We start from the raw sequence: 20,121 nt of genomic DNA on the forward strand, positions 1-20,121 counted from the left end.
TACAATTCTATTTTACCATGAGAGCCAGCAAGTTGCGTGGTTTGAGTGGTGAGTCTTGATTCTCAAACTTTGGTCATCCGTGTGTTTTGGATTTCAAGTCCAAAACACCTGTATAGCCAAAGTTGGGAACCCTTGCTCTAGAACTCTCTGGCTGATAATTCTAAAATATCCCTCCCTAAACTGCAAATCCCAGTTAGTTAAAGTGCAGTAGTAGTACTATAATTGTTTCATGTCGAAGGTCAATACATTGATCTTTACTTTAGTGATATTTCTGGATACCTTCTGACCACTGAAGATCTATCTGAAAATCAACTTGTAATGTGTTTTTGGCCTGTATCTGGAATTTCCATTGTTGCTGCGTTCCCTCTTTCCTCACCCCCACTATGCATTCATGGTGAATGAATTCATGGGCAAAAACAAAAGCTTTAATTTTTTTTTAAAACCAGACAATTACAGACAAAAACAGTCATTAGGAAAACACACACACACATACATTCATGCACACCCCGTCAGCCTAAGCTAGCCCAAATAGCCTAGTGAGGAAACAATGAAGGAACCAAAGCATTGTTTGAGCAGCCTATTTATTAACAGACTTACAAAGAAGGACAGCAACTTGGCTAAAGCCTTATTGTTGAAATGAAAAAACAAAACACACAACATAATTATGACATTCAATTATTCCATTAAGTGAAATTAACTATTCTTCTCGGGTCTTTGGAAAGAGCAACACTAAAGCCCATGATCTGAATAATTAGGTCAGTGTTGGTGATTTCGGAAGAAAAGTCTGTCTAGACTGGATTTTTTTTGAGAGAGAGAGTGGAGGGGCTGGGCTCTATGTTTGTGTGCGTGTGTGCATTTGCTCCTTTGAATTCTCAGGGTGGTCATGTTAATAGGTTTGCCCTGGCAGGTAGAGCAAACTCTGGATCAAGGTGTGGCATTCCCGCTTTGATGTCGGCTGTCATGCTTGACTGCATTTGGATCTCTTTGGCTGCCATCAAGTCTGTTGTCGTGGGAGACCAGGTAAACCAGAGCTGTTCTCTTTGACAATCCCTCCTTGGCACAGGGAAATGTCTTATTCTGGGAGGTATTTGAGGGGGGTTTGCCATGTCAGGAAAATGAGTACATTGATAGCAGCTTTTAACTCTAATTCTTTTCTCCCTTTTTTGTTAAAATGCATTGTTTTTCAAACAATCTTAAGTGAAGAGACCTTTAGCATAGGCTTACAGGTTTTCATTTAAAAGATTCCATGGAGTGGGACAGGAGAAAGAATGCCATGTTGCTGGCCAACGAAGATAGTTACTATTTGTTACTGCAAACAGAGTGCTAGGTAAGAAAACTATGGAAAAGGACAAACATAAAAATGTCCCTGCCCCAAGGAGTCAACCATCCAGTTGCCAAGTACAATTTTAGTGGATGCATGGTGAATGGATGTGTTTTGGAGAATGTGATTCCATTGTTCAGTTCAAGCTGTCTTAGCAAAGAGTCTCAGAACAACCAAGGCCTTTATCGCATGAAGGAGGGAAGTTGGCATTGAAAGAGAACATTGTAAGATCATGCAACAGAAATCAAATTTTTGACTGGCTGGTCATCTGAATTTAATAATCATACTGCTATATTTACCTATGGAGCTTGGAAGCTTAACTTTTACTTCTTGTGCAGCTTCTTAGTTATTAACAGAAATACTATTGGATGCAAAAGGAAATATTAAAGATGACCTCTCCTTCCAGAAATGGATGCTGCATGTACTTACTGCACAGCAAAGTAATCTCACACTTCTTTCAATATATCAAAGAAACACATATCTAGAGGAGTGTAGGGAATCTTTTTTAGCCCTGAGGCTAAATTCAATTCAGAGAAGTTCTCATGGGCTACATTCCAATAATAAGCTAAGCCACGGGCAAAAAGGGTGGGATAGAAAATATCAGGAAAAATGATAGTTTCTTAGCGTTATGTGTTTGTATGTGCAAAAATAACGTAGAGAAACCTTGCAATTTTTTCTCCACAGAAATCCATGTATTTGCAAAGATGTGCATACAGTTACAAAAACACAAAAATGCACAGGAATTTTGCGCAATTTTTTGATTTTTTACAATTCTTCTTGCACACAGGAGCAAAACAGATGAAGATTTATATCCTAGTATAAACTACTTCCAGTGCCTTATCCCCAACTTAACAATGAAAAAGGAAGAGAAGGGGGAGAAAGATTGCAAGGGTGTATCTTGGGGAAGGAGCAATGAAGGCATTGCTCCCCCATAAGAATTCTGCCACCACAAATAAAATTTTCCTCAATTTCCGATTTTGTTGTATTGCAGCAACTTACAACTTCAGCATTTGCATGTACAATTTAGGCAGTTAATGAAAAGGGACAGACAAAGATTCTGCTTGTTTGCTTGTTTGATTATTAAGTTTTTATCCCACTGCTCTTCTTGTACACGGTCCAAGGCAGCCAAAAGAATGAGAACACAGCAAAAAGACCTGTATGTGTGAACGATTTTCAATTTCTCACTCTCTGGCATGTTAGAAATCTGAGGACTGCAGAAAAATGTCATGTGGGGGCCAAAAGACTTATTTAAAAGACAAAACTCTTCATTCCATTCTCCAGCGCCCCCCCCCCCCCCCAACACACAATTACATGCTTTGGTGAACTGTGCTGTTTCTTCCACTGCCAACATCATACAGGGCACAGAAGGCATATCAATCCCATATATACTGCAGTCCTGTATTCCTCAGCCTATACTCCACACAGTGGCCTGCACAAGTCTGATGCACATACTACTCCACTTCCTTACTGAATGGCTTCAGAAGCCTCCCTCCTCCAAACAGCCCTTCCATGCTCCATGGAGAGCACATTCAATTACATTGGATTAGAGTAGCACATTCCTAAACCAGATACAAAATCATTACAGCAGTACTGAGACCTTCATCATAGGATTGGGTTTCCAACCTTTCACCATCTTGGGTACTTTACAAATTGTCAAAATGCTTCTTAAATTGGGCTATCCAGAACTGGACACAATATAATGTGGCTGCACCATAGCAGAATAATTGATCCTATTATTTCTTTGGATCTGTGCAGTCAACTTCTGTTGAAACAGCTTAGAACTATATTGACTTGGTGAGAGGGCGTAGGTATTGAATGTTGTGACTCCGGACTTGTAATGATCTACTGGCCTTTCTGATAAGAGAACTGGGTTGAATTGGGAAATCCGGATTCATGTTCTGAGTAAATCAAACATTTAATGAATTTCCATGAGCCTATCACTTTTTATCAGCATTGCCTACCACATAGCACTTGATGAGATGTGAATATAAAAAAGTGAGGAAGGGAGCCTTGAGTACATCAAACTAATAAATAAATATCAATTACAAGTGTGGTGTCCCAGTTTGGCTCAACAATTAAATGGGGTGTGGGATAATATTTTTTTCTTAATCACCTTGTTACATTCCCAATTGAGAACAGGCGCCCTGCTCTTCTGCTGGAGTGAAAACAAGATGTACTTAAAGTAATGTCTGCTCTGGCCCTGAGTTTCAATCAAATATATTCCTCAGGAATGCAACTTTGTGCTGTTGGGCTGAAACTGTTAATACAGATCATAATCTCCGTACAGCAATGAGAGGATTGTCCTGTGAATATTTTCTCATATTTATTGTAGCTGGGAATTACTATGTGCATATGAGAGAGCGGGAGAGAATGGAGTATTTTATATCCTCAATTTAACATTAATTTCCTAAATCTCTTTTAGGACGTGCAACAAAAACGTCCAACATTTGTGTCACAAAGATTATTATATCATATTGCCAAGTCATAGCATCAGCTGCTCCAGCAGATAGGATTCACATTCAAATCCATGCTAAAGACGTTACAACTGTCACCCCTGCCCAGCAAAGCCCGCTTAGGTTCAAAAAGTTAGCCGTCCTTCTGCCTGCTTGCCTCGAATCTTCTGCTGATCCCTAGGAATGGCTAATCCAGACTTTCTCTCACACAGTTGACAGGAAGAATAAAGCCATTGTGTCTTCATAATAATTCAGACTAATCACACATTTCTGAAAGAAAATTAGGGACAAATGGTTAACTCTTTCTCATATAGCAGTTTGACACCATATTATAGTCAATATCTTGCTCAAATTTTGATACATAAAGTATGATCTATCAAATATGAAGAGGAAATTTAGCCCCATACTATATTAAAATGTCTAAATTTGGAGATGATGTATGGATGTTCACACTGAAGCTAAAAAAGGGATGGACAGATCTGTTGTTTTGTTTTCTTTCGGTTTCATGTCTTTCGTTTTGTTTTCTTTCAGTTTCTTATTTTTCCAAAACTATATTTGATTCTTCACAAACTCTGAGAATGATTCTAAGCTTCTGTTTGCTGCCTCCTAAGCTGTGCCTTATTGTGCCCATTTCTCCTTATTTGATGCATTTTTCTCCAGCTTACAATGCATTTTGCAAATCTGAAAGTGTATTTTAAAACCATTTATATGGAATTACATATTCTTGTCTGCACTTTCCCTCCATGGACACATTTTTATATTCAAACAGATCTACTCAGTCATTGCTCTCAATTGTTGAACACCCTTCCAAGCATGACTAAACAGTAGGCTTGTCAATTTCAGCTGAACCTCGACCCGTTTCTGCTATCTGGATTACAGAGGGGGGGAGCGGTTCTGTTTTCACGTGCCTCCCAAAAATGGATTGGTGCCCGAATGGGCATTTTTGGCCCGCAGCCAGAAAATGCAGCTAGATCAGGCTCATTAGCAATGGGAGAGGGGGTTACAGGCTCCCCTTTCCATCATTTTCAGGGCTATTGGGATGAAAATGGCCACACTTGAAGGATGCATCTACCACTGCTGGCCCACCAAGTTTCATAATGTTTGGGCCATCCCCTAATTTTAAGGAATTTTTTTTCTAGAAATGAAATCTCCTTTAAAAATCCCCAAAAAGGTATTTGGCCCCACCCTGTAACTTCTCCAGGAGCAGCAGCAGGGCACCATTCCTTCCTGCCAAATGTCAAAAATGCACTTCCACACCACACAGCCCACCCCTTATTAAACTTTATTTACTAATAAAAAACAACAATATCCAAAGCTTTTGCAATTTGCATTTTTTGTTCTCACTGCATCCTGGAAGTGGCCAGCAGCCCACCATCCACAAGCAAGCAAGCAAGTAGCATGTCCCCTTATTAGAAAAACACTCTGTATGATCTAGAAGTTATTAGGTATTGGTGGTAAGTTTAAGTAGGTAGCAAGGTAGTTTTTCTGAGGATGAGGCTTTGCGATTTGCTGGAATTTCTATAATTATTAATAACAGTAATCTTTTAAAAGTACTACTTTGATGAAAGAGAGGCAGGAGGAGAGATAAGAGAAGAAGCTAAAGGTTTTAGTGGAAGCTAAAGGGTGACTCAAAACTCAGAGCCACCCTAAAAGAAAAGCACACCCACCCACAAGTCCCCAAACGCTGTGTATCTGCCCACCCGCATATTCGAATTACCACTCCCACTAAATAAAGAATCAAGAAAATAAAGGAGAATAAAGGAAAACCAAAAAGATTCAATGCTAGAAGCCAAGCCAAAAGCTAAAGCTGAGAGCAAGCATCAAGGCAATCGGATTAAAGCACCTCTCTCTAGAGTCAGGATGCAACTGAGAAATGGAGGCATTCACCCCATTAAATAGACACAGCTTGCCTAAGACACATCATGGCTTTCTTCTATTCTGATTGGCCCAACAGGCAAGGCTCACAGGGAAACCCTGTGTGAGCACACGGCAGCCGCTTCGCACAATGTTTGCTCCCGAATGAGCAGAAGGAGCCACGACCGGCAGCCATGTGGTCCGGCTCTGTCAAAAAAACCATGTTGGCAGAGCCCTTGCCATTATGGGTATCCGAAAAAGCAAAAGAAGCCAAAGGAAAACGACCAAAACAAATTTGTGCACAAGTCTACTAAGCAGCCTTCACCCCTGTTGATCTTCTACCTAAAGGCAAAGTCAAAGGCCTGACTAGATGTAGTAAACAGGGCTTTTAATGCATTGTTGTGGTGTGTTTACTGGCCTGTTCTCCTATTTTGGGGGAGAAATAACCCCATAACATGCTTTAAAAAATTAAAATCTTGTTACAATGTTTTCTTGTTTTTGTCTATTCACTGTACCTGCTTGTATCCATACATTATGTTTAATATTATTTTAAGCCATCTTGTGGTGGTAGAAAATCAAATGGATAAATGAAAAAAATCTGATTGGACAGTTGTATTGACAATTTGGGTAAGTGTATATTTTGAAAGAGAAATAAAGTTCTTATATTGTTTCAAAAGTGTGAAATTTCATAAGTTCACATTGAAATGCAAACCAAATTGATTCTTACTTCTTTGCATCTATTGATCCCAATGAATTGAGATGGTTATCTGTCAACTGTATTGAACAGATACTACTTTAATTGCTGTGCTTCCATCCAATGAAATCCTGGTTTATGTTATTTTGTGCAGTGGTTAGAATTATCTGCAAGACATCTTAAGTGAAGTCCCATAGACTATAGCTGCCTGAGAAGAGAGAGATTAAGGATTAAATCAAAATCTATGGGCAGCTGTATTTCTCAGTAGAGTTTCCTAGAGCTGTCTATCAAACAATTCTAATTACCTCACCAAACAACAAATCCCAGGGTTCTAGAAAATGGAGCTGTGATAAGTAAAGTAGCATCAAAGTGCTATCACTGTACAATGTTTTCTTAAACTGGAACACAGTAAAATATAATTTCACAAGCTGATAGATATGAATACTAGATTTTTCCTTGACAATCTGAATATTGAGTAATGATTCATAGCTGCATGGATATATTTGGTGGACCAGGTACCCTAATCAAAAGGCATGTTAGAACAGAATTCTAATACCTAAGACATCTAACTCTGGTTTTTGACCAATAGTAAAATACTTTCCAAGTAGGGCCCAAGACCAATCCTTCAGTAGTTCTGTATACCGCTGTAGGCATATACTACAATGCAACAAATCCTCCTGAGTACTGAAGAGTCTGTACCAACCTTGGCATTAAGGACTTCTTTGCTGAATTCAGTAGAAGAGGCTTGTCACAGGCAAAGGTTTGTTCAAGTGGATTTGGGTCATCCATTTGAATGAAAGGGGCAAGATGGATATAGCACTGCATCAGAATTGTGAATCACATAAACTTCACCAAAGAATCAAAATGTATTTTATGCTCCTTCAAAGAACAGAGGAATAGCATTTCTTGAGTATGCTGTGAAGGCCAAGAGCACACACTGGTATTACAAAAATGAGTATGAAAACAAAATAGTCACATTCTGAATATCTGTCTGATTGTGTCAATTCCCAAGATTTTATGACACTCAAATGTTATTAAGAATTTGGTCAAAAGAGGATGCTTATACACAAAGATGAGTAGTCAGACCTTGGAAATGTGAGTTTTGGGGACTATAGCTCTCTTGCCATTCTGAAATTGATGTTATATGCAACTTTTCATTTTTGTTTCTTCTGTGTTTTATTTTGTTTCTCGCCTTTCTCCAAGTACAGGCAGTCTCTGACTTACAAACACCAACTTGCAAATGACTCATAGTTAAGAACAGGGGTGAGACAACAGGATGCGAAAGAAATCTATCCCTTGGAAGGGAAATTCACTCCTCACAGCATTATCATGGGGGAAAGGTGTCTCCACTGAAGCTTTCTCACCAATCCTTGTTTCCACAACAAGCCACATTTTTCAAAATCCAATTATCGCAGGGACAGAAAGTGCGGTGAAATCTTCTAAACAAGGCCCCCTACTTACATACATATTCAGCTTAAGAACAAACCTACAGGACATATCTTGTTCATAACTTGGGGACTGCCTGTACAGAGCCTAGGGCAGCTTATACATTTTTAAGTACAGTATGACCCCCTTATTCACAGATTCAACTTCCACGGTTTTACTTACTTGTGCTCAAAAAAATGTTTGCCCCACCACCATCACTTGGAACTGTTTGTGGGCCTCTCTAGATCTACCGATGTGATTTCATGGTATGCCATGTATAAGTAAAAATGTAGTTTAGGCCTTGAGACGCACCTACTGTGTATATGGAGGCCATACTGTATACTCTAAATACAAAAATTAAAATACAATTAACCTACATTTTGATCTAAAACACAAGTGAAAAAACATCATTAAAAGGTATTTAGACATACTAAACTCCTTACACCTTTCCCATTATAAAAACTCTGCCATCATCAAATGCCTCCTTAACTCAAAACATTTTCATCTACTGACAGAAAATGACTACAACTCCCACAAAGTTTCAAGAAGTCAATGTCCTTGCTGGCTGAGGGAGTCTGGGAGTTTTAGTTCAAAAGATATATTTTCCAAATTGTCACATACACAAAGTGTATTCCTCAAGCCACCAGGGTCTTTCAATGCAATGTCCATCATTTCACACTCAGATACACCCCATCCATCACAATGATTATGATTTTGCTGTTATACGATTATCATATCTGTCTGTATGTATTTATTCTCCTGTAGCCACTGCTAGCCAATTTAATAAGTAACATCAGCATGATTGTTCCTTTTAAAAAAATCTGTTTCTCTCTCTTTTTAGGTCATCGTAGCTACACATTCTAGTTCTCTTTTTCTTTCTTTTCTAAAAATCTTTTGACTTGTACATTGTAACACCAGATATTGGCAATTCGCTCAAGAAAGGATTGGTGAGACCGTGCTAATGCTTTTAATATTAACCTTTAAGCTTGGTCTGAAATGAAATGAAAACATAACATTCGTATGTAAATCCAGCTACATTTCAACTTGTCCCTTTCATTCCTTTCTGGTTAGCCTCTTTTGTGGGGCAAAGAATAGCAATTTATTAAGAGTGTGTCTGCATGTGTGTGTGTTTGACGGTAGGCACATCTATGCATCTCTGTGCTCAAAAGCTGAACAGGAGGGGGGGAGAGAAGGCAAGATCTGTTTTCCTTGTTAAATGTTCTATAGAATTGAATAGTGTTTCTAGCTTTCCTTGTCCCATAGGCATAACTACGTTAGGCCTCCTGCAAAAGCAATGAAAGTACCTCCAAAGACTTATGCTTTTATTACAGTTTCGTCTACTTATTACCTACAAAAAGTGTAGGTAGAAACTTTACTATGGGATATTATAATATTATTCTGTAATTAACTATTATCTTTTCTTAGACTGGAGTGTGAATTCAAAGAAACGTTTGAATGAAACTTGGCCTGCATGCCAGCATTGGAAGACTGACCTACAACCCCAACAAGATCCCATATATGAAAACAGCGTTAAAAACCTAACATCAAATTAAACCTAATATCAGTGAATTGAACATAACATTGATAAATTAAACCAATATAGTCAGACAGAATCAGACAAGAATTATATAGTGACATAAAATCTAAATAAATGTTCACAGTAAATTACCAAAGCCAACCGAAGATCAACACAGTTGTGTGGGCTGGATTATGTAGCCTATGGTGGTAAATTGGGCTGACATAGACTAACAGTGCCCAGATAAAGCATAGTTCTCAATCAGGATTCGGAAGTGGTCCTTCATTAATTAATCCACCTCCTCTTCATGTGCTAATGAGCAAAGGTAGATCTTTAGTTGTTTTTCGAAGGAGAGGAGGAAGGGGGCCACCTTATATCTTTAGGGAGTGAGTTCCAGAGATGGGAGGGAGTGTGGATCAGAAAGAGAAAGTATTATTTGTTGTCTAGTTGTTAAATACAACTTTAATAGAGGTCCTTAAAAGTAATGCTAGATTAAATAAAAGATCCTAGATAATGCTTGTATAACCAGCATCTTATTAGAAGTATTTGTGTGTGAGAGTTAAATTTATTTATTTATTTATTTATTTATTCTTTTATCCCGCCTTTCTCAACCCCGGAGGGGACTCAAGGTGGCTTCACAATATAGGCAATGCCTTTTAAAAAAATAGTATAATTAAAATAACTGTACCATTAAAACAATTAAAGTATTTAAATCCATGAAACAAGTTAAAATCACGTATTCCATAGTCCGGGGTCATTCCATAGGACAGTTACACATCTTTCGTATTATTGCACTAGATTTTCAAAGGTTTGGTCAAACAGCCACGTCTTCACTTTTTGTGGAAGGCTGGGAAGGAGGGAGCTGATCTAATCTCCCTGGGGAGGGAGTTCCATAGCCAAGGGGCCACCACCGAGAAGGCTCTGTCTCTCATCTCCGCCAATCATGCCTTGACCCTCATCACATTTAGAGGGGGGAAATGGGAGAATCTGTAGGGAACCATATTATCCCATTCCCTTCTGTCTTTCCCTGTCTTGTGGGATAGTTAGCCATACCACATTCTTTTTACATCTTTCCACATTTTTTCCCTGCTTTCACCCGCTTTCTTCATTCAGGAGTCGGGTAATCATCTTCAGGAATTGGTAACACCCGACTCCTGAGGGCGATCTTCAGGCCCCATTTCCATGCACTGTGGAAACAGAGCCCCAAGGATTCCCACCAGAAGTGCCCTTACACCATATGATGGCCTCTGTGGGACTCCCGTGGGACTCTGTTTCTGCAGCGCATGGAAATACAGGCTGAAGACCTAAGTGTTAAGTTCATTTCTGGGTGGAGCTAAGGGGAATAATTTCTTGCTGTTGTTCTATCTTCCGAAACCTCTCCTTGCAGGTATCCGCCAAGTCCTGGGAGAGGATTCTCCTGCTGTTTCTTATTAATGAGAAGAGGAGGGCAACAGCCCATAATTCAGACCATGAAGATATAGCTTTTCTTTGCTCCTGGGGGAGGAAAGAAAAGTTCATTCCATATGTGAGTGAGCCTTCATTTCTCCTTACCCTAAGGTGAGCCCAACTTCTCCTAGCTGCAACCAAGATGTGTGTGGGAGAGATTTGGAGGTTTTCTTTAAATCATTCTTCCTCATGACTTTCAGAAGTAAGACGTTTCTAATTTTATCATTTTTTGAAAAAATGCCAGGTGTCCAGAGCCCACATCATTTCCATCCCTGATCAAGATTAACAACCCACTTCTAACAGTTTCAATCTTTAATAGATACAGGTCTTTTAAGGGTCTTTATCAGACTAAGGAGGCAAACTGGCACAGAATGTGACAATGTCTATCACACGACCATGTGTGCACCCCCTGGTCTGTCTAAACCTGTGATAAACCTATAGTCTGCTATTCACAGGGGAAAAACCATCAATATCTGCAAATTGTGTCATGTTCCTGTCACCTACCTGGTGCAATGGGGCATGCCAGCACTGAACTGACATAAGGGGGTAGGATAGTCCTCCTCTCCCACTCTCTCCCGTCCCTCTCACTATTTCCAAGGCAGCATTTTTAAAATAAAAAAATGAAGTTGTATTTGAGGTTTTTTATTAACTATACCTGCAATTGTGAAATTGTTTCTAAAAAGTTTTAAAAGAAATTATAGAGCAATGGAGATGCAGAAGGGTGGGGTTGTGCAAATGCAGAGATATGTGAGAGTGAGAATGCTCCTGCCAGTATATATTGATCAAGCAACTGCTGTTGATTAGCAACTTCATGTGATAAAGTACATAAAGCTAATATTCCTTAATTGTCCTTTTAAGACCAAGCTTTTTCAAACTGCTTTGAATTACAACATGCTCAGAATTGCTCAGAACAATATACTATTGCTGGGAAAATTCATTTCCCACTCATTCACTAGCATGAGGATTGTAACTAAGTTCAGAACGAACATAAGAGCTCGATAGGTAGAGGACAATATAATCAGTATAAACTAAACAGAACCAGCAAGTGTTCTGTTTTTCTAGCCTTGGTTCCACTATAACATTGCTTTACACTAGAAACTGGTTTAGAAACATCCTTTTCTATGAGGTTCTGTGTCATTTGCTGGACAGTGTGCTTAACTAGGAATGTAACAAGAGCTGAACAGTAGTCTAATCTGTTTTTGTGTTCTCAACTGCAGTCAGAAGCCCACAAACAAGTCCTGTTAGCAATTGTCCACCCCTGCACTGAAATACTCTGTAGCTGTGAATTCATTGAGAAGAGCTGGACAAACAGGAATGGGATAGAGAAGGGATATTTCAGCAAAATTGTTTACATGAAAGCAACAAGAATGTATAACTTAATTTTGGTTCAGTTAAAAAAATGCTTGTCTCTCTCTCTTTGTGCATGCATGTGTGTGTGTGTGTCAGTAATTCCATATTCTATGAGGAAGCCTGCACAGAATAATAAATAGGCGACTACAGAAAAGTTCACACATGCAGACATGTCACTTGGTGTGACTACTCAACATTTGATGGCTCAGACCCGAAATGAGTGAACTGCCCCCATTAAAAGCATCTTGTCTGATATATTTTTAGGTAATATGAAGATTCTGTCATTACATACCTGAGCCTGGGATGGCTAATTTCATACTTGTGAAATAAACCAGCATTTAGCGAACATATGCCGGTGTGACAAAGGTAGATGTAGGCAAAGATGTGGAAGAATGCCCATATTAAAGTACAAAACTGAGAGGAAACAATTATAAAACTACTCATGAAAAGAGAGAAACATGGTTATCAGTGCTCTTGTAAGTGTACCTTATACCTTAGCTCAATACTAAATATCTGAGAAGTCCCATATAGTATACATTATAAGGAATCTTCATTGTGGTCCTGCGATATAAGAAAGTATTTTCCAAGCAAACAGACAAATTGCAGGTTTCATGTTGGAAGTGGGACAGAAAGCATGAAACTCCAAAAACAGTGAATTTTAAATTAAGATAAAACATGAACCAAGGATTTGTACTGATGCTATTTTAGGTGGTTAGTTGCTAAGTTTTATCAAAGCTCTCACCAAAGAGATTTCTGTAGAGCATTATTTTAAAAGAGAGCAACTACCACATAAGCTACTGTTAAAACAGAATAAAGACAATGTCACAATTAAAGTGTGTGCCAGGACAGAATAAATTATTAAACTTTTCATGGGCAAGAGAAGTAAAAACTAAGGACTAAAATAGAAGATCTTAAAACATTGAAGGCGTGTGTGTGTATGTATGAAAAAATAAGACCTATTATGTTCAACTGGGTTTTCTTCCCTATTAAGTGTGTATCATTTTGAATTCTCTCATATGACTTCCATGGTAAAAACAAATGGCATGTTAGTAATTTACTAACAGGCATTGCCTCCCTCTGCTCTCTACTAATAGAAGTTAGCTAAAGTGTCAGTGCCATTGTCTCTGAGAGATCTTCCAACAATGCTTGTTAAATGGAAGGCAGCAAGAAAAGATCACTACATGGCAGGTGGATGAGGAGGAGGAGGATTCAGATTCTATTCATTTATATCCTACCTTTCTCCCAATAATGGGACTAAAGGCAGCAAACAACATATGAAAAACAATGCAAGTTAAAAGCAATACAAAATTCAGAATAATAGTCTAAATATATGATTAAAACATTTAAATGGTTTGCAAATTGAAACATTCAGCATTAAAATATTACTATGTGGTTAAACACTGCATAAAAAGCCTTTAAAAATATTCAGAAGATCATTATACATCATTAACACTCATCAGTTTGTAAAGGTTTGGCAGAACATACATATTTTGATCTACCACCAGAAGGAGAGCAAGGATGAGGCCACTTTGGCCTCCATAGGGAGGGAATGTGTGAGTTTGGGAGCAGCCATCAAGAAGTCCCTTTTTCTTATTCCTACCAAACAACCATGTCTTAGGGCCATATAACCCAGAATATCTTCTTTGAACTAGATTATCTGAATCCACACTGCCATATAACCCAGTTCAATTTGGATTTTATACAGCTGTGTGGAAGGAGCCTTACTGAATCAGTTCCTGGCAAAATTTGTCCAATAGTCCTGGAGATGTTTCCTACTATTACCCAGAAAGGTGTTTTGTGTAAATAAAAATGAAAAATAAGAAGAAAACTTATGATTGTGACCAGAAAAAGCACCCTCACTCATATTTTCCCCCCTGGTTCCCACACCACAAGCAGGAGAAGAATATGGATGTTGAGAGGAAAAAGCTCTTGTTTACAAATACGTCTCTTTAATAATTAACTATTTATGGAGGAAAACACCAGTGGATACATGATTGGCAAATTGACTTATGTTTAAATCATGGGTCTAAAGTTTGACTGAGCATAGAAGTTCAGCTTTAAATAAACCAATAGTACTGTAATGCCACAGACATCTATATATATAAAAGAGTGATGGCATCATGGCGATTCACAAAACAACAAAAGTACAGGCCCCCCAACCTCAAAATTTGACAACACAACCCATCATCCACGCCTCAAGGTTGATACAACAAAAAGAAAAGAAAAATAAAGTCCTAATTAGAGGGAGAGCAATAATTTTTTTTATCCAATTGCTGCCAGTTTAGAGGGCTAATCTCTGCCCACTTGGTTGCCTAGCAACCAAGGGACAGCCAGCTTTCAGTTAGGGGACAGGCAGATTTAGGCCTCACTTAGACTTCTTCCACAGATTATCTAATTTTCACTGGATTATATGGCAGTGTAGACTCAAGGCCCTTCCACACAGCTATATAACCCATTTATAATCTTATATTATCTGCTTTGCACTGGATTATCTTGACTCCACACTGCCATATAATCCACTTCAGTGTGCATTTTATACAGCTGTGAAGAAGGGGCCTCAGATAATCCAGTTCTAAGCAGATAATTTAAGATTAGGAATATACAGTAGAGTCTCACTTATCCAACGTAAACAGGCCGGCAGGATAAGTGAATATGTTGGATAATAAGAAGGGATTCAGGAAAAGCCAATTAAACATCAAATTAGGTAATCGTTATACAAATTAAGCAACAAAACATCATATTATACAACAAATTTGACAGAAAAAGTAGTTCCATGCGCAGTAATGCTATGTAGTATTTACAGTAGAGTCTCACTTATCCAACACTTGCTTATCCAACGTTCTGGATTATCCAACGCATTTTTGTAGTAAATGCTTTCAATATATCATGATATTTTGGTGCTTTAATTCGTAAATACAGTAATTACAACATAACATTACTGCCTATTGAACTACTTTTTCTGCAAGGCCATTACATCCTAATCATTTTTCCTAATTGCAGCATTCATACTTGCCTCCAACAAACAAAAAAAACCAATCAGAAATATTGTATATTCACAACCTTTAGGAAATAATATCCCCTGATGGTGCAGCGTGTTAAAGCGCTGAGCTGCTGAACTTCTGGACCGAAAGGCCACAGGTTTGAATTGGGGGAGCGGAGAGAGCCCCCACTGTTAACCCCAGCTTCTGCCAACCCAGAAGTTTGAAAACATGCAAATGTGAGTGCATCAATAGGTACTGCTCCGGCGGGAAGGTAACGCCGCTCCATGTAGTCATCCCACATGACCTTGGAGGAGTCTGCGGACAACGCCGGCTCTTCGGCTTAGAAATGGAGATGAGCACCAACCGCCAGAGTCAGACACGACTGGACTTAATGTCTGGGGAAAACCTTTACCCTTGACCTTAACTATCACCAATTCCTCAATACTTTATTTCCCATACCACCAGACTTCGCCACAGCAACGCGTGGCCGGGCACAGCTAGTTAAATATAAACTACCTGTGGCCATACTATCCCAGGCTGCTGTGCTCTCACTGTTGCTCCATGTTCAGAAGAAGATGTTCATGCCAGAAGAAGCCACTTCATTTATGTAATCACCACGCTCTTTGAATAGCATTTTTGCTGCAGACAGATATTCAGGATGCAGCTACACTGAATATTAATGAAGTTTGACACCACTTTTAACTGCCATGGCTAAAGAATATAGAATAATGGGAGCTGTAGTCTTTAGCCTTCTCAGCCAAAGACAGTGCTGGTGCCTCGACGAGGTTTCCATACCATTGAACTATGACAGTTAAAATGATGTCAAAATGCATTAATTCTACAGTGTAGAGCCAACTGAAGCTTCCTACACCAGGGGAAGAGTGTTGGAAAGGGATACCAGAGAACAACCGCAGATATAGGTTGCATGGAAGGTTTGTCTGTTTGAAAAAGGCAAAGCTCTGTTGATTCCACATAATAGGAAGTAAGCAGAGGTAACGAGGGTATTTACAGAGAGGCATCCATACATTAAGCAGCTCTCTTTCTAAAAATCTGCTTATTCACTTTTATTATTCCAGACATTTTTATTCCTTCTTCAGCCCTAAAATGGTGGCCAATTTGGTTTCCAAAAGGAAATACTGCAAAGGGAAACAATAACTACATCAAAACAAAGCATCTATTTGTAGGTGAGCCAAAACCAAGTAGGGGCATTGGGGAGAATGAGCCCAGCTTTGTCTATTATGTGTAAGAACAGTTTTCACAGTTCCTGGTGCAGTTGGGTTCTATGCATGACTGGATATCAATGCAGAATTGGTCTTTCAGTGGTAAGGAATGCATGTCAGGTCCGTCATGTACTTTATTTTATTTTTCCTTTATTTCTATAGTGTTCCCCAACCTACAAGAGCTTCAAGGCGAAGAAGAAATAAAAGCAGTTAGCACAGCACAAATATAAAGCATTTTACCACATATATATTATTTAAAACAACTTTTGAAAACATTCAAAAACCAATCCTAACATACTATTTTAAAACAGAGCAATTTCAAACATTAAAAGCCATGCAAAACAGTATTGTTTTACCTGTCAGAAGCTCAGAAGAGATGGAACCAGCCTAACTTCCTTTGAGTTCCACAATTGGGGTGTTATTACAGAGAACATGTTGTTACCTATGCACCAGGCACATGCATTTGGTGGTGCTTCTTTGGACACACTTGTTGTCAACATGTGTTCCAGCTTACGTTTCTCAGGTCCATGATTTTAGGACTCTAGAAAACATGTAAAACTGCTCTTTCTAACTGTAGCTTCTTGAACTGTAGGTCTTCAATGTTTTGTATTGTTTTTGAGTATCCTTTTGGGTAGAAGAAACTATGAATGCTCTATAGAGCTGACCTCAGAAAGAGTGTGTGGTAGAAATACATGAAATGACATCTCGTGATAAGGTCTGAAGATATGGTCATCTATCTGATCAGTAACCAAGAGAATGACACAGGTTCTTATGGTCCTTACACAGACCAAGGCACCTTCTGCACTCTGATCCAAAACTGACCTTATATTTCACCAGGAGAAAAATCAGATGTCTCAAGCTGATATATTATTTTCCAATATTATTATTATTCTTGAACAATGTTGAAGCTTTAGTGAATCAATGAAAAGTACTGTTTTCCCTCAGAAGCATAACTGATTAATTTTAATTCAAAGTTATTTCCTGATCATTCTGGGGACAATATGGCTTCCTTTTCCACAAACTTTGGATTTCACTTATCCAAGAAAGCAGAAAAGATTCTTCCCTGTTATGTTTGCGGACCTATTTAGGTCCTCTGGCTAATTCTTAAGATGCTGCTTGTGTCAAAATATAGAGTTTGTTCTTATCTGCAGCTTCAGATATCCATGGGGGATCTTGGAAAGTATCCCCTGCCAGTACAGAAGTTGTACTGCATCTTGGCCTGTTCTAATCTTTTGTAGATGCTTCAGTCTACGATTGAATCACATTTATCAAATGCATGAACATTTATCAAATTAAGATGATTTTCCTCTTCTTCCTTTCCCCTCTATCCACAATAATACTTATTAGAGGGCTAGCAATGTATCTTAGCTTAACACCATTCAAATCTCTACAAAATCAAAACCATATGGGACATCTGAAGTATAAGCTTAGTGTTTCCAAATAAGCAAATTGGGATTCTAGAACTAGGAGATGATTGGTATATTGTGTGCTGATGTCACAATGGCCTTGAACCTTCGACCAATAGAATTGTTTCTGCATTATTCATTGAAGGATGGGAATTGGGTGAAGGTTTCTCTTTCACATAGAAGGCCACTAGTTTTCCAAACAAAGTGTCAAATTCCAACTTTATTGTTCCCATTTCTTGCCCATACTAGCAAATTGGTTCAAGGCACATTGGTTGGCCTTTGGGAGACCAATGTACTACTTGCTGATTTCTGGAATGTTATTTTACCATTATATCACAGCAAGATACCCAGTATTCTAAAAACAAAGAAAAACGTAGCATATATACGACAGTTTTACCGTACAAGGTGTATTACACCATCTGCAACATGCTCTTTCTCACCATCCTGGTCAAGTCAGCCTCATTCCCATTTTACGAAGAGGGAACTGAGGCCATAGTGTAATGGATGCCATGCATTGCCATCATCACAAATCTCTGAGAGTTTTAAAAAGCCCTTTAATGAAAGAAAAAAAGCTAGGAAGAACTGAGAATGTGATAGCAACTGCCAGTAGCCTGGATCTGAAGACATCGGGACTCACATTTCAAAACTCACCCACCCTCCCCCTTCCCCCGCTCCCAGCAGATGGCAAAGCTTTGGATGAGCCCCAAGTGATGTCTCCTCAGTAGCGTCTGACTTGTGACCTACAGGACAATGGCATCACAAACTATCCAGAGACTTGATTGAGAAGCCACTCCAACATTTCCATAAGTCATTCTGCCATTGCAGATCTGTCACAGTTTTGTCATAAAGTTTGTAAAATTCTACTGACATTGTGTCATCTCAATAAACGCAATGGGGAAAAAATGAGTTGGGGCAGGTGCGAGCACAGATTTCAAGCTTAATGCGTGGGCTGTTGCATGTCTTCTGCCATAATCTAGGCTCTTGTACTTGATTTTTTTTCTGGAGCCGTGGTGAACTCTTCCGTCCTTTGAAACAATCATTCTCACTTGATTAATTTAAGAAGCCAAAAAAAAAGTTAAAATAACTTGGCTTCACTTTGCAAAAAGTTTCTCCTCTTCTCTGCCCCCTCCCCACTCTGCATAAGTTAACAAGCAAAGCAACCTAAAGCTAATATTAACTCTTGTGGTTATTGTATCAGATGCTTACTGCTAGGTTTTAAAGACACGCTTTAAAGATAACGGAAGATATTACAAGAAACAGATACTGACAGAGAAAGTGTGATCTGCCTGGGTAGGAGGATATGCCTTTGGGGGGTCATCAGATAAAGTGACCCATTGAAGCACATGGACCCTTCTATCATTTTCTGTAGTCTCCAGAAGAAGGCCCTTAGTCCGCACATCTCCTATTTAATTCTCCCTACGAGCTGATGCATCCATGCCTACACATTGCTCAATGACATCCAATATAATTCAATGGTTATCAAATTAGCAGGTGAACACCCTGCTTGCTGAAACATTGTGCTGAATGTGATAATTAGGTGACATCTGTGATATTTGCTATATGATTAAAACCATTCCAAGTCCTGCAGTCATCAAGTGGTGGACATCCTTATGGAAAGTTGTCCATTGAGACTGGTGAGATCTGATTAGGTATTATAATTTTTAAATGTTATTGTTAGGCAACCAAGTACAGATTATAGCCAAAATGAAAAGTCAATAAAGCCATCAAATGCAACAAAAGTCAAGATAACAAAGTTTTTAAATTCTTAAAAAATAAATGCAAAATACAAAATACAAATACAATATTAGCAAATGTATTTGCTACAGTCACATTTCTTATAAGAAACAATCTAAATTATTGTCATGAGTGATTCTGAATTGTGTTGCTTTCACTCCAAATCTAGATACATTCATCATGACTGACTTAATTAAACTAGACAGCAAGTATATAATTTTATGCCTATCATTAAGGTTGGTTACAGACTCTAAACATCTTAGCATTTATCTCTTAGAATTTCATATACTGTACAATGTAACACACAAGGCACAGTGCCCTCAACCACTTGGTTTCCATAAATACAGAACTGGGTTTTTTTTGTCTGGGAATGTTCTTAGAAATACAATCAAACATCTATAAATTAATCAATGCTGATATTTCCTTGTACAATATAGACATTCTAGTCTTTCCTCACAGTTTTTATTCTGTTAGTTGGACTTTTTTTTTTAAAAAAAAAAACAATCCAAGTATCTAGTGTCCATTATCAGAACTATATTCACAGCCTTCACTAACAGACAGGTTCAAGGTGATTCCAGCAATATATCCATCAGTTCCCACAATTAGTTCCATACTTTTGAACCTAATGGTTCCCAAGCTACTAGATTCCTAAGCTGAAGAAAGTGAGAAATAATTTTCATTTCAGAATGTATTACATAGAAAGTGAAACATCAATAGTGAC

At 38.5% G+C, this 20,121-nt stretch overlaps 1 long non-coding RNA gene across 1 annotated transcript; it reads right to left on the reverse strand.

Annotated features, from left to right (window-relative positions):
* Nucleotides 1-3,631: 3,631 nt before the first annotated feature.
* On the reverse strand, nt 3,632-16,003 carry LOC134295558 (uncharacterized). The gene is made up of 2 exons (XR_010002184.1): nt 15,557-16,003; nt 3,632-4,044 (listed from the first exon to the last, which is right to left on the reverse strand). It is a non-coding gene; the product is annotated as an uncharacterized LOC134295558 (long non-coding RNA).
* Nucleotides 16,004-20,121: the final 4,118 nt, after the last annotated feature.

Source organism: Anolis carolinensis, chromosome 1 (genome assembly GCF_035594765.1).
Source record: "Anolis carolinensis isolate JA03-04 chromosome 1, rAnoCar3.1.pri, whole genome shotgun sequence".
Classification (NCBI taxonomy): domain Eukaryota; kingdom Metazoa; phylum Chordata; class Lepidosauria; order Squamata; family Dactyloidae; genus Anolis; species Anolis carolinensis.